Source organism: Carlito syrichta, unplaced genomic scaffold, assembly GCF_000164805.1.
Source record: "Carlito syrichta isolate Samal-C Ts95f unplaced genomic scaffold, Tarsius_syrichta-2.0.1 Scaffold303035, whole genome shotgun sequence".
Classification (NCBI taxonomy): domain Eukaryota; kingdom Metazoa; phylum Chordata; class Mammalia; order Primates; family Tarsiidae; genus Carlito; species Carlito syrichta.
In genome coordinates this window covers 115,833-127,423 of record NW_007247131.1, presented here as the reverse complement: position 1 = coordinate 127,423, position 11,591 = coordinate 115,833, and the positions used below count along the sequence as shown (strand labels likewise).

General features: G+C 45.4%; 1 pseudogene; it reads right to left on the bottom strand.

Moving 5' to 3' along the window:
• Positions 1–2,506: 2,506 nt before the first annotated feature.
• Positions 2,507–2,934, bottom strand: LOC103259832 (annotated as a pseudogene).
• Positions 2,935–11,591: the final 8,657 nt, after the last annotated feature.

The window sequence follows — 11,591 nt, the reverse complement described above, 5'->3', positions numbered from 1 at the left end:
TTTGTCGGACAGAGCCAGGAGGTAAGGAATGCAGTGGCTCTGGCAGTGGAACCGGTCCTCAGCAGACACAGGGACCTCCGTCCCGCAACCCTAAAGAACTGCATTTTGGCTACAGCACTTGCCACCAATGGGATCTGGTCTTATTTTTATGGGAAATAAACATACCTTATGAAAATCTCACCAGGGGTGACCTGTCACCTAGAGCCTTCTGCCTGTGTCCCCTGCAGAGGAGGAAACTATCTCAGCTCATCCCCATACCACTGGCAGATTCAGGAGACTTTCTGGACCCAGCCCTGGTGTCTCTCATGCTGGGCCTGGCTTCACGAGGTGCGCCCATGTGTGGTAGTGACGTATTCCCACAGCAAAGTGTGCCCCACAGACTGTTGTTTTCTCTGCTTCAGGGACCGTCTGTTTCTCCTGTGTCTTTTGGGCTGGGTGGGCAGCTTGCTATCCACCGGCATGTCACCATTCCCGGTTCTTTTCTGTGCCAACAGGGAGAAGCCAGGAAGGACTCCCAGGATCCTTCCCCTGTACAGTTCCAGTGAGATCAGCCATGAGGGGCCAGGGGAACTTGGGCAGGTGGAGGGGACCGTGGTTTTTCCTTGCAGGGCCAGCCTGGCCAGTTGGCAGTTTCTTGGGTCCCCGCCAGCTCCTTGTCAACACTGCAGGCTGAGGGTGACACTGGTCAAGACAGGTGGCCACTCCCTGGGCAGTGTCCAAGACCTACCTGCCACAGTGACTCCAGCAGGGGCCCCATCCCGACCCTCTTTCTGGCTCTTCCACATCATTTGGTGCGAGTCCGGTTCCCCCTCTAGTCCTCTCTGCTCTGGACCTGCCTGGAGCAGCTGCGCCTTCCTGACCTACTGGGAGCCATTGCACTTGGCCAGCGCCCGCTCTGGTTCTTGTCTCCGACCCCTGCCCTCTCTGGCACCTTCAATTCCCTGTCCTCTCCCATTGTATTCTACGTGCTTCCTCCACCCAGCCTCGAGGCCCGAATGCCACACCACCTCAAGTCTCCCAGTCCCGGTGGGCCTCCAGATCCCCAGGAAGCTTCCTCTCCCCCGAGGCCCAGCTACGTGTCCAAGGGTGGCCTGACGTTTCCATTCCAACACACACAAAGGCCGTCTGCTCTGGCTCCAGCAAGAGCTCCACATCCTGGCTAGAGAGACCCGAAGCCTCTGCTTCTCCCCTGGCCAACTGCCTCCTGCCCAGGCGTGTGGTCTCTTCCCAGGCCGCCAAGCCCCCTCCTCTGGCACTGTACAGCCTGCTCCCTGGCCAGCACCAAGTTCGCCCAGTTCTGAATGCCACTCCACTGTCCCAGGTCTTGGGTGAGGCAGAAGGTCCTCAGAGGTCCCCAGCACTCCCCCCAAAGAGTCCACCCATTCAGTCCCTGCTGTACCACTGATGCAGACTAGCTAGTTTAGGCATAGGGGGAAATGGCGAAGTACTGAGCCAGAGCTTAAGAGGTTAAAACCTTCCTGTGATTTGTGACTAGTGTGAAACTGACACAAACTTCCTATGGCTTGTGACTGACAAGGACACACAAAGAAACTAGACACAAGCCAGCAATCCCTGCCCTAGGGGGCAGCTTCCTCCCAAGGAGGCCTGTACTCCTCTCTGGAGTGTGTTACTTATGGTTTAGATTAAACCTCCTTCTTTTACTCTCTGTGACCCATCCTTGAATTCTTTCCTGCATCAGAGTCAAGAGCCTGACCCCAGGCTGGGAGCGGCGGCTCACACCTGTAATCCCAGCACTGTGGGAAACCAAGGTGAGAGGATTGCCTGAGCCCAAGGGATGGAGACAAGCATGGGCAAATGTTTCTGTACCTTGACATCATAAAGCCTCATCTCTACAATAAATTTTTTTCCAGTTGGAATCATTTTTAATATTTAAATACAAAAAGTGAACACTGGCTTTTTTTTTCTTGTTGCGCACACACACAGGGTCTAACAGCCAAAATGTGAAGAGGAAATGAGCTCCCACTCTGTCCTCCACAGTACCGTCCTGTGGCTGAAGCTGCAGCCGGCTTCCTTTGTCTCCAACATACACAGGGATTCATAGTGGCCACTTTACACTAGTAGTAATGCATTTTGTTTGTTTCATGGTGTGTGCATGTCCCTCCCCAACAGCTCAATTCTTAAAAAAAAACAGTCATTAATGGTCAGGGGCACATCTCTCCCGCTGGCATCTGTTTCTACCTCACAATGGGACAGTAAGGAGATCTTCCAGTTAGGAGCAATTTAGCAAAAGGGGTGAGGTGGCCAGAGCTAGAATAACCATTGGCATGGCTACACTCTGGTATCAGAGTAAAGACAGTCAGGATAGCGTGAAGGGCATAGCTGCAAGTTGAGAGTCTCTCCATGAGACAACGTGGGGAGAATTCTCCCCACCAGGTTTAGCCAGATCAATGTGCCAATGGTTAAAAAAAAAATCAAATCAGCAGTTCAAACACTACTGAATTCCAAAATTCTCCCACCAAGACAACTCAAATATAGCAGTAACAATTTAGATCTTTCCAGGAAGTGAAGGTCGAGCCCCTGGCATTCCTCCTGATACCCCAGTGTCAGGCCCTAGAAGTATCTGCTGTTGCTGCAGTTACTGCTGTTGCTCCATCTGCAACTTCTCAGTCTCAAAGACAACAGGAAGAGCCAGAATCATAAAGGAAGTGGTCCCAATCCACAAGGCTGCCCTGGAAAACCTGTACATTTTTTGAGCCACAAAGACGGAGAGATCAAAAGTGGCTCCGGCCACAGACCGGACCCTCTCCGGAAACATCCCCGTCAGACCCCACAGTCTCTCTGACAGGATCTCTTCTAGCTCGTCGTCATCGTCCTCTTCCAGCTCCTCCTCAGTCTTCTCCGTGTCGCCTTTCGGGAGCAATTCATCTGGGGACGGGGTTCCCCAGCGCCGGCAGCAGCAACGGCAGTGGCCATGGCTGTCTACAATAAATTTTTTTTTAAAGTAGCCAGGTGTGGTGGCATGTGCCTATAGTTCCAGCTACTTGGAAGGTTAAGGCAAGAAGGATTGCCTGAACTCAACAAGTTGAGGCTGCAGTGCTGTGAGTGTGCCACTGCACTCCAGCCTGGGCAACAGAGTGAGACTCCAACTAAAAAAAAAGAGCCTGGTCCCAGACATAGGTTGAGGATGGCATCTCTTGAGAAGAAACTTTCAGTCTCCAAGGAGTCAGTGGGCAGCACTGGGCCTCCATGGGGAAGGGCATCTCTCTTCTGCTGAAGTGTCCTCCCCAAGCCCACCACCATCACCACCAGGCACAGCCCTCAGCAACACATCCAAAATCATCTCCTTTTTTTTCTTTTTTTGAGTAAGTTCTCACTCTTGTCGCCCAAGCTGGAGTGTGGTGGAGCAATCACAGCTCACCGCAGCTTCAACATTCTGGGCTCCAGGGATCCATCTGCCTCAGACTCCTAAGTAGCTGAGATGACTGGCACACACCACCAAGCCCAGCTAATTTTTAAAAAATTGTTTTTGTGGGCATGAGGTCTCACTATGTGGCTCAGACTGGTCTTAAACTCTTGCTCAAGAAATCCTCCAGCCTTTGGCCTCCCAAAGTGCTGGGATTATAGGCGTGAGCCACTGTGCCTGGCTTCTTCTTCACTTTTTATTATTTGTGGGCTGTGTGTCACCCTCCATGAGAATATTTAGTTCCAGCAGGGGAGGGACCTCCTTGAGTCCCCAGGACCTGCCTCTTGGCAGGTGTTCAACTATTATTTGTTGAATAAATAATGCCCTTGATGTGGTATCCAGCAGTCTCCTCTGCGTGTGTTTCAGAAACAACTTCTTTTTCTCTTTCATTTACATCCTAAGCACTGCCAGTTCACTTGTCATCCTATTCTGCTATCCTTGCATCTTTTGTTTTCTCATGTTTGTGCTTAGTTTATTTTCTTCTTCTTTTCCCCAGTGTTTTATTATGGGATAGTTCAAACATTCAGAGCAAGTTACATAAGATAATATGTACCCACCACCCAGACTTGACAAATATTAGCATTCTGCCATATTTGTTTCAAGTATGTATTTTTAGAAGTGAAATATTATGAACAGAGGAGATCCTTGGTGTGTCCTTTACCAATCCCATTTTCCTCTCTCCTGGACAGCCTTCTCAGTTATGTGTGATATCTTTGCTACTGTTACTGAATGCCACAGGTTCTGTCGGGGTCCTGTTGCTTGATGCACATAAACCCATGAGCTGAGATAATGAGTATTTCCAGGGGAGAGGGTTTCTTATTTGGGTAATATCAGCCAAGAAAAACAGGAGGTTGCCTCAAATCTATCTCCCCATTTCTCTGAAATCAGGGATTCATACATATAAATCAGGCAAGAAAATAGAAAACATGAATTAGGGAGGGGTGAAGAATAGGAATTGGGGAAGAGTGAGGGAGAGAAGTTGGCCAACAGGAATTGGAGAGGGGTGAGGGAGGGGAGTTGGTGAACAGGAGTTGGCAGACAAGTAGAGTCTGAATCTCATGGTCTGGATGTGGTGATCTGGTGAGATTCAGTTTCTTGATATTAGAAGCCTTAGGGACAGTTTCCCAAGAAAGGAACTCAGATAAGACAAATGTCAAGTTTCAAGGTGTAAGACTGAGTGGGTCGATTTCAATGTTTATTTATTTATTTATTTATTTTTATTTATTTTTATTTTTTTAAGTTGGAGTCTCACTCTGTCGCCTCGACCTGCTGGGCTCCAGTGATCCTTCCGCCTCAGCCTTCCCAGTAGCCGGAATTACAGGCATGTGCTACCATGCCCGGCTGATTTTTTGATTTACTGTAGAGATGAGGTCTCGCTGCCCAGGCGGGTCTCGAACCCGCGGGCTCAGGCAATCCACTTCCCTCAGCCTCTCAAAGGCACGGGATGACAGGCTGAGCCACCGAGCCTGGCTCAATGTTTATTTTTAAAGTAAATGATAACATCAGTTCTAAGGGGAAGTTGGGACAGTTTCAACGACTCTTCCCTGTACTGTGCAAGTTCACCCCAGCATGGTTGCTGTAGAGCCTTAATCTATGCTCATCAAATTATTATAAAATAGTTGCTTTAGTTTGCTTTCTCCTGCTTACTGGGGAGAGGATGCATGTTTTCAAGGAAGTTCGGTTTTTCTCTTCTGTTAATTGCATGTTTATACCATTTGCCTGTTTTTCAGTTGCTTAACCATTTGAACTTTATTCTCTGTTCAGTATTAGATAATTATTTGAATTATTACTTTTCTCCCGGTGGCATTTCTCCAACCAAACCCCGGTTCCTGCCTATTTGTAGATACTTCTGGTGCAGACCAAGTCTTCCCATGTGTACAGGTCTGATTTTTGTCTCACTGTTCTGTTCTGCTGGTCTATTTATTCTTTATCCAGACTCTAGAGCAGGCATGTCCAACCCATGGCCCGCAGGACACATGCCGCCCAGAACAGCTAGCAATGTAGCCCCACAAAATCTTTTAATGCCATGTATTTTTTAGCTTTTATTTTCTTTGTGACCCCATGCATAATTCCATTTTTGAAGTTCACAGTCACACCTTATTCATGACACTGCTTTTTGGCAGCACATACATTTGTGAGCAGATATTTTCAATCATAGAAGCACACAAAGAGCAAACTTTGAACAAACATTTCTGACGAGCTCCTTGAGAACTAAGAATTGTGACCACTTCCATCACACCAGACGTTGGTAGATTCGTTATACAAAGACAAAAAAGGTCAAGTTTCCCACTAGTTGTATGTGGTTTTCATTTTTCTAAACTTTATAACAAAAAACATACAAAAATAAAAGAAGCCTTATTATGAATACACACTAACTATATTATATAATTCATGTGCAACCCAAGACAATTCCTCTTGACTCGATACAGCCCAGGGAAGCCAGAAGTTTGGACACCCCTGCTCCAAAGGAAGTCTTGCTATTTGGTGGAACAAATCTTACTATGCCCTGGCTTTAATGTTTCATGTGAAGGGATAATCCACCTTGTCAGATACAGGAGGAACTCTGTGAGGATTTTAAACAAAATTGCATTTGATTTATAGATTATTTTACAAGAAAGCTGGAATTCTAAGTTTTCCTATTCATTGTATATCCCTCTAATTAGCTAAATCTCTGTCTATAGCCCTTAATAAAATTTTATTATTTTCTCATTTAAGATGTTCCACATCGTTATTATATTTATTCCTAAGTACCTTAGAGTTTTATTGCTATTGCAAATGATATTTTTTTCTATTACATCCTCCAATTAGTGTAGACCTTTGTGTAGCAATGCTGTGGGTTTTTATAGTTTCTTACATCAAGCCTTATCAGTTCTTTTGTAAAGTTCCTCATAATTTTTTTTACGTAGAAAGTGATGCTGTCTACCAAAAAAATGACAATTTATGTCTCCTTCTCTCTAATACTTCCTCCCTTCTCTTCATCTTGTCTTGTAACGCTGGCCATCCCATCAGACTGTGTTGAGTGATGACTGTGAGCACCGTCAACTCCCTGCCTGGTGACATTAATGGAATTGCATCTGGTTTCACAAGAAGCAGGGGTTTTGATATAGGCTGGCAGTCGGTGCCCTCTAACACGTTAAGGCAGCTCTCATTATCTAAGAGCTTCTACCATGAAGGAGAGTGGAACGAATCCAGTCCACATCCTCTGAGATGACCGTACACTTCTCTCCTCAGCCCTATTGATGGGGCTAACTGAACAAGCAGATGTCCTAGTAGTAATTTGCGCTCGCCTTCCCGCTTGGTCTTCACTGAGTCTGCGGCCAGGTCTCCATTCCTCGCCCCCAGCGTGGAGCCAGCCAGGACGGCCATGTGCCCGCCTTCTGGTGACCGCTGGCTCTTATGCCCCACCCCCACTCACATAGCCCAATGGACACAGAATCCTAGGATAAGCATGAACTAGTATCCAGGTATCTGTAATATATTACCCATATTGGGGAAGTTCCTTAAAAGTAGTGACTGACTCAGGAAACAGATAAACTCAGTTCTCTCCTGAGCAAAAGTTTGCTGCAAACACATCAGCTGACCACATATGCAGCCGAGAGTTCAGGCATCTGGGGCCCTTTGAGGTTATCTAGCTGCATTTCTTCCTCCAGGCCCGAGACCCAGGGCCTGCCTCCCCCGAGTGGCTGTCATCAACTCTTGATTCTGGGATGTGTGCCCACAGCACTGCCAGTGCAGCACACAGTCTGTCCTGTCCCTTGCTGCCCCCCAGATGGGTTCAGGTGTCCCAGACAGTGGGTGCAGCCTAAAGATGGGTCAGGCAGGGCTGTGACTGGACTTACGGACACTCATTCTGTTTTTTTCCTCCACCCCCTTGAAGAAGGAGGTGTGGTCTCGGGTCAAGGAAGTGAGTTGAGGTCATACACTTGAGTCAGGGGTGCTGGGTGCACTGTTGGGGGAAGCCGGGTAGCTGCGGCCAGATGCATCTGGGATCAGGCAGCTGGTCAAGAAGATCTGGGTGTCGTGAGCCCGGGGGGACAACCAAGGCCACAGAGCACATCCATTCACTCACACGCCCGCTGTGGAGCCAAGGGTGAGTCGATGAAGGAAGAAGGGAAGGAGGAGCCAACGAATAAATTGGTTTTCAAAAAACTTCCAGCGTTGTGATTAATTGGCTATTCCCAGAGCCTGAGCTCGCCCCTTTCTGCCACCGTGGATGCACTCGGAGGTGTTGGGCTCGCATTCGGGAGGCGGGTCCCCGCGTCCCTGGATGTCTCCTTCAGCCACTCTCATTACCCTGCTCCAGTGGTCCCTGACAGGTCACTGCTGTGGGAGAGAAAAGCTATCCCTTTATGCCACTTGGTTGCAAAATTTGTGACTCGCAAAACATTAACGAACTGATGTTTGGAGACACGTCGTCCTTGGCGGAGTCAGAAATGCAACTTCCTTTGAGAAGTCCCAGAGACAGGTGGCTTTGGCCACTGAGTCCTCATGGTGACATCTGATCTCTACCTCAAGCCAAGGGCACAGAATCGGGCTGTTTGTAGAGAAGTCTGATGTGACTTCACGTTTCATGGTGGGAGAGGGATACTGGAAGCATGACTTTGTTCTCTCCATTCTCAAATCTACCCATCTCTAGGCTGGGCGCAGTGACTCTCGCCTGTAACTCTAGCACTTTGGGAGGCCGGGTGGGAGGATTGCTTGAGGCCAGGAATTTGAGATCAACCTGGGCAACATAGTGAGACCTCGTCTCTACAAAAACTCCAAAAATTAGCTGGGCTTGGTGGATGCATCTGTAGTCCCACCTACTCAGGGGGCTGAGGTGGAAGGATCACCTGAGCCCAGCAGGTCGAAGACTGCGGTGAGACTTAATCGGCGAGACTGAAACTCAGACTCAAAAAAGGAAAAAAAAAAATCAGCCGGGCTCGGCGGCTCAGCCTGTAATCCCGCACTTTGGAGGCTGAGGTGAGTGAATTGCCTGAGCCCGTGGGTTCGAGACCCGCCTGGGCAACTTGGCGAGATCTCATCTCTACAATAAATCAAAAAAAGTAGCTGGGCGTGGTAGCGTGCACCTGTAGTTCCAGATATTTGGAAGGCTGAGGCAGAAGGATCGCCAGAGCCCAGCAGATCGAGGCTGCGGTGGCCGGGAGCGGCCAGTGCACTCCAGTCTGGGTGACAGAGTGAGACTCCAACTCAAAAAAAAAAAGAAAAAAAGAAAAAAAATCTATCCACTTTATGAGCCGAGTCCTCCCTAGTCCAGACCAGGGACAATAGGAAAAGACTAGAAGGAAGAAACTTAGGAGACTCACGAGGCTCCTACACCACCAGCACACAGCAAGGAAGAGTCCACTTGACCTTGACCACTGCAGAACTGCTGTTTGTAGGTAATACAGCAATCATGTCGGAGTTCCAGTAAGCCAAGGAAGAAGACAGCCTAAATAAGGGGGCTTACCTGTCTGCCACGTGAACTGGCAGAGCAAGAGGGACAGAGCAAGCTGGAGAAAGCAAGGCAAGCTGACTAAAAATGATGACAAAAACAAGAACTTAAGGAGACCCAAGTACAGGGTACATTTTGTTACTTGGAGTTAAAAGGAATAATTTTAGAAGACAGATTGAAGTATAGCATGATCACCATTGAACTCAAGTCAGTGACTTGGAAGATAAAATATTTAAAATATGAGACAAGAGAAAAAATACATAAGGAGATGGAAATCATAACAAAACAGATAAGAGACTTGGAAGATGAATATCAGAACTCAAATGGGAGAAAAATAGGAGGTGTTTTGTCAGCTGTTTCTCAACTGAAATGGGTCTAATTTTTTTCATGATTAGACTGAAGGGGTTTGGGGCTTAGGAGTGAAAGACCGCAGAAAAGTGTCATCTCATCACAGCCTTTCAAGGGTACACACCATCAACACAACTTAGTACTGTTGGCGTGCACTCCAGTCACTGGACTGAGGCAATGTTTTCCAGACTTCTTCACTGTAAATTACTTTTTCCCCCTATTTTTCTACTGTAGACTTTGGAAGAAACTCACTATGAGCAGTCCACACTTACAGAGTGGGCAGAAGAGAGTATTTATGTAAATTATTTGGAATTCTTCTGCATGGGATATTTGTCTCTTTCATGTATTTGTTCGTGTGTGTGTGTGTGTGTGTGTGTGTTTGTGTATGAGGAGGGAGCCCCCCCAAAAACCGGAATTATCTTTTGGAGGGCACCCCCTTGTAGTATAGGCTTTCTCCACTAGGTAAGTGTTCTAGGAACCCACTGGCATCAATGCACCAGCTAGCATTATTGTGAGAGACTTGTTGGACTTCAGTGAATTTTTTTTTTCTTTTAAATTCCACGTTTGCCCATTTCATGATGGGTGACTTACAAGCACACCTGTCCATACCACACTGAGTGTTCAGCAGTTTTTGAACAAAATCAGCATAACCCCTATACTCCTCCATTCACTCAATCTCATCCTGAGCAAATTTCTTTGTTTCCCCAGATGAAAAAGTCCTCAAAGGGAAACAGTTTGCTGGTGGAAGAGGTGAAGCAAAAAACAGCAGAAGCACTAAAAGGCATCAAAACTGATGTGTTCAAAAACCGTTTTGAGCAGTGTAAAAAGTGTCTTAATAGGTGTATTGCATCAAATGGAGAGTACTTTAAAGGTGGCTGAAGTTTAAACATGTAAGAATAAATGCACAATTTTTATAAATAAGTTCTTTTTTGTCTCTCATTTATATAATCAGTATGGACTTGTAAACATTTTATGCTTTGGGTTATAATCTTGTACTAGTTTATTTTGTTGCTCAAATTATTCCAGCTGTGGACATTGGGGACTCTTTTAGGTGGCTCCTATGTCTCCCAGCTATAATTTCATCGTGGGTTTTTTTTTTTTTTTTAAGACTTCTTTATTTTCTGGCACTATAGGATGCTAAAAGCTCCTTTTGTGTAATTCCGATCCCAGGCCTAGAATCAGTCATTTTATCCAAGAAGTTATGGTTCTCTTGTTGTAAGAAAGATATTAGAAACCAAGATTTAGGTATTGGGTGCACTTATTGAGGTAGGGATGTCAATTAAAATTCTCAAGATTGAAAGTATAAGAAGTAAAATGGAAAATTCACTAGAGGGTCTCAACAGTAGATTTGAATCAGCAGAAGAAATAATTGACAAATTTAATGTTAAATCAGTTTGAGGAATAAGTAGAAAAAAATTAAAATAAGTGAACAGAGTCCCAGTGAAATGTGAAACACTGGTAAGTATAACAACAGCTGATGATTTTGACACACAATTTGTTGAATTTTTGGAATATTCTCAGCAGTTCTGCTAGCTACTGGCCATCCTGACCTCACTTCATCAGTGATACTTTCTTTCCCCTTAGAAAAACTTTTAATTCACAGTCATTTTCTTCATGGTGTTATCTCCATAAACTTGGACTAGCATGCCCCTGATTTCACTTTCACACTTGCCACGTTTAACAAGAAATTTGATGTTTGTCCATTGCTCTAATTCAAGCTCCAACATTCTCACAATGGCACACAAAAACATGCAATAACAATAATGAATGCCACTCAGTAAGATGTTGCCACACATCAACATGAACATGAGACACTGATATGTCAAGGTGATAAAACCTTTCTGAGATTTTTGTACAGTGCTGCTAATATAAGCACATGGTAGCAAGTTTGTGAACTTAATTGTCAGACCTCATAGAGTTGTATTGATGGACCTATACCATAGACATGTAACATATTTAACAGAAAAATAATGGTGAGGAAAAACTGTATTAAATTATGAAAATGACATAAAATAGTAACTGAAACCCACAGAAAAATGAAAATAAAAAAGGATAGATCAGAAGGTTAATATAACAAACTCTATAAATACAGACTTGATCTTCATTCTCTCAGCTTCTTATAAAAGATATGGGTTATATAAAGAATAATTTTCACAATTTATTGTTGGGTTTGTAACATATACAGATGCAAGACATATAATAGTAGCACAAAAGTAGGAAAGAATGAAGCAATATTAAAGTTTTTATATTTCACTGGCAGTAAGTCAACATAAAGCTGGACTAGATTTTGATAAATTAAGACATACTGTATCCTGAGTTGTACCCCACTTCTTTAAAATAAAAAGGCATACTGTAAACCATAAAGAAACTACCCAAAATAACTCA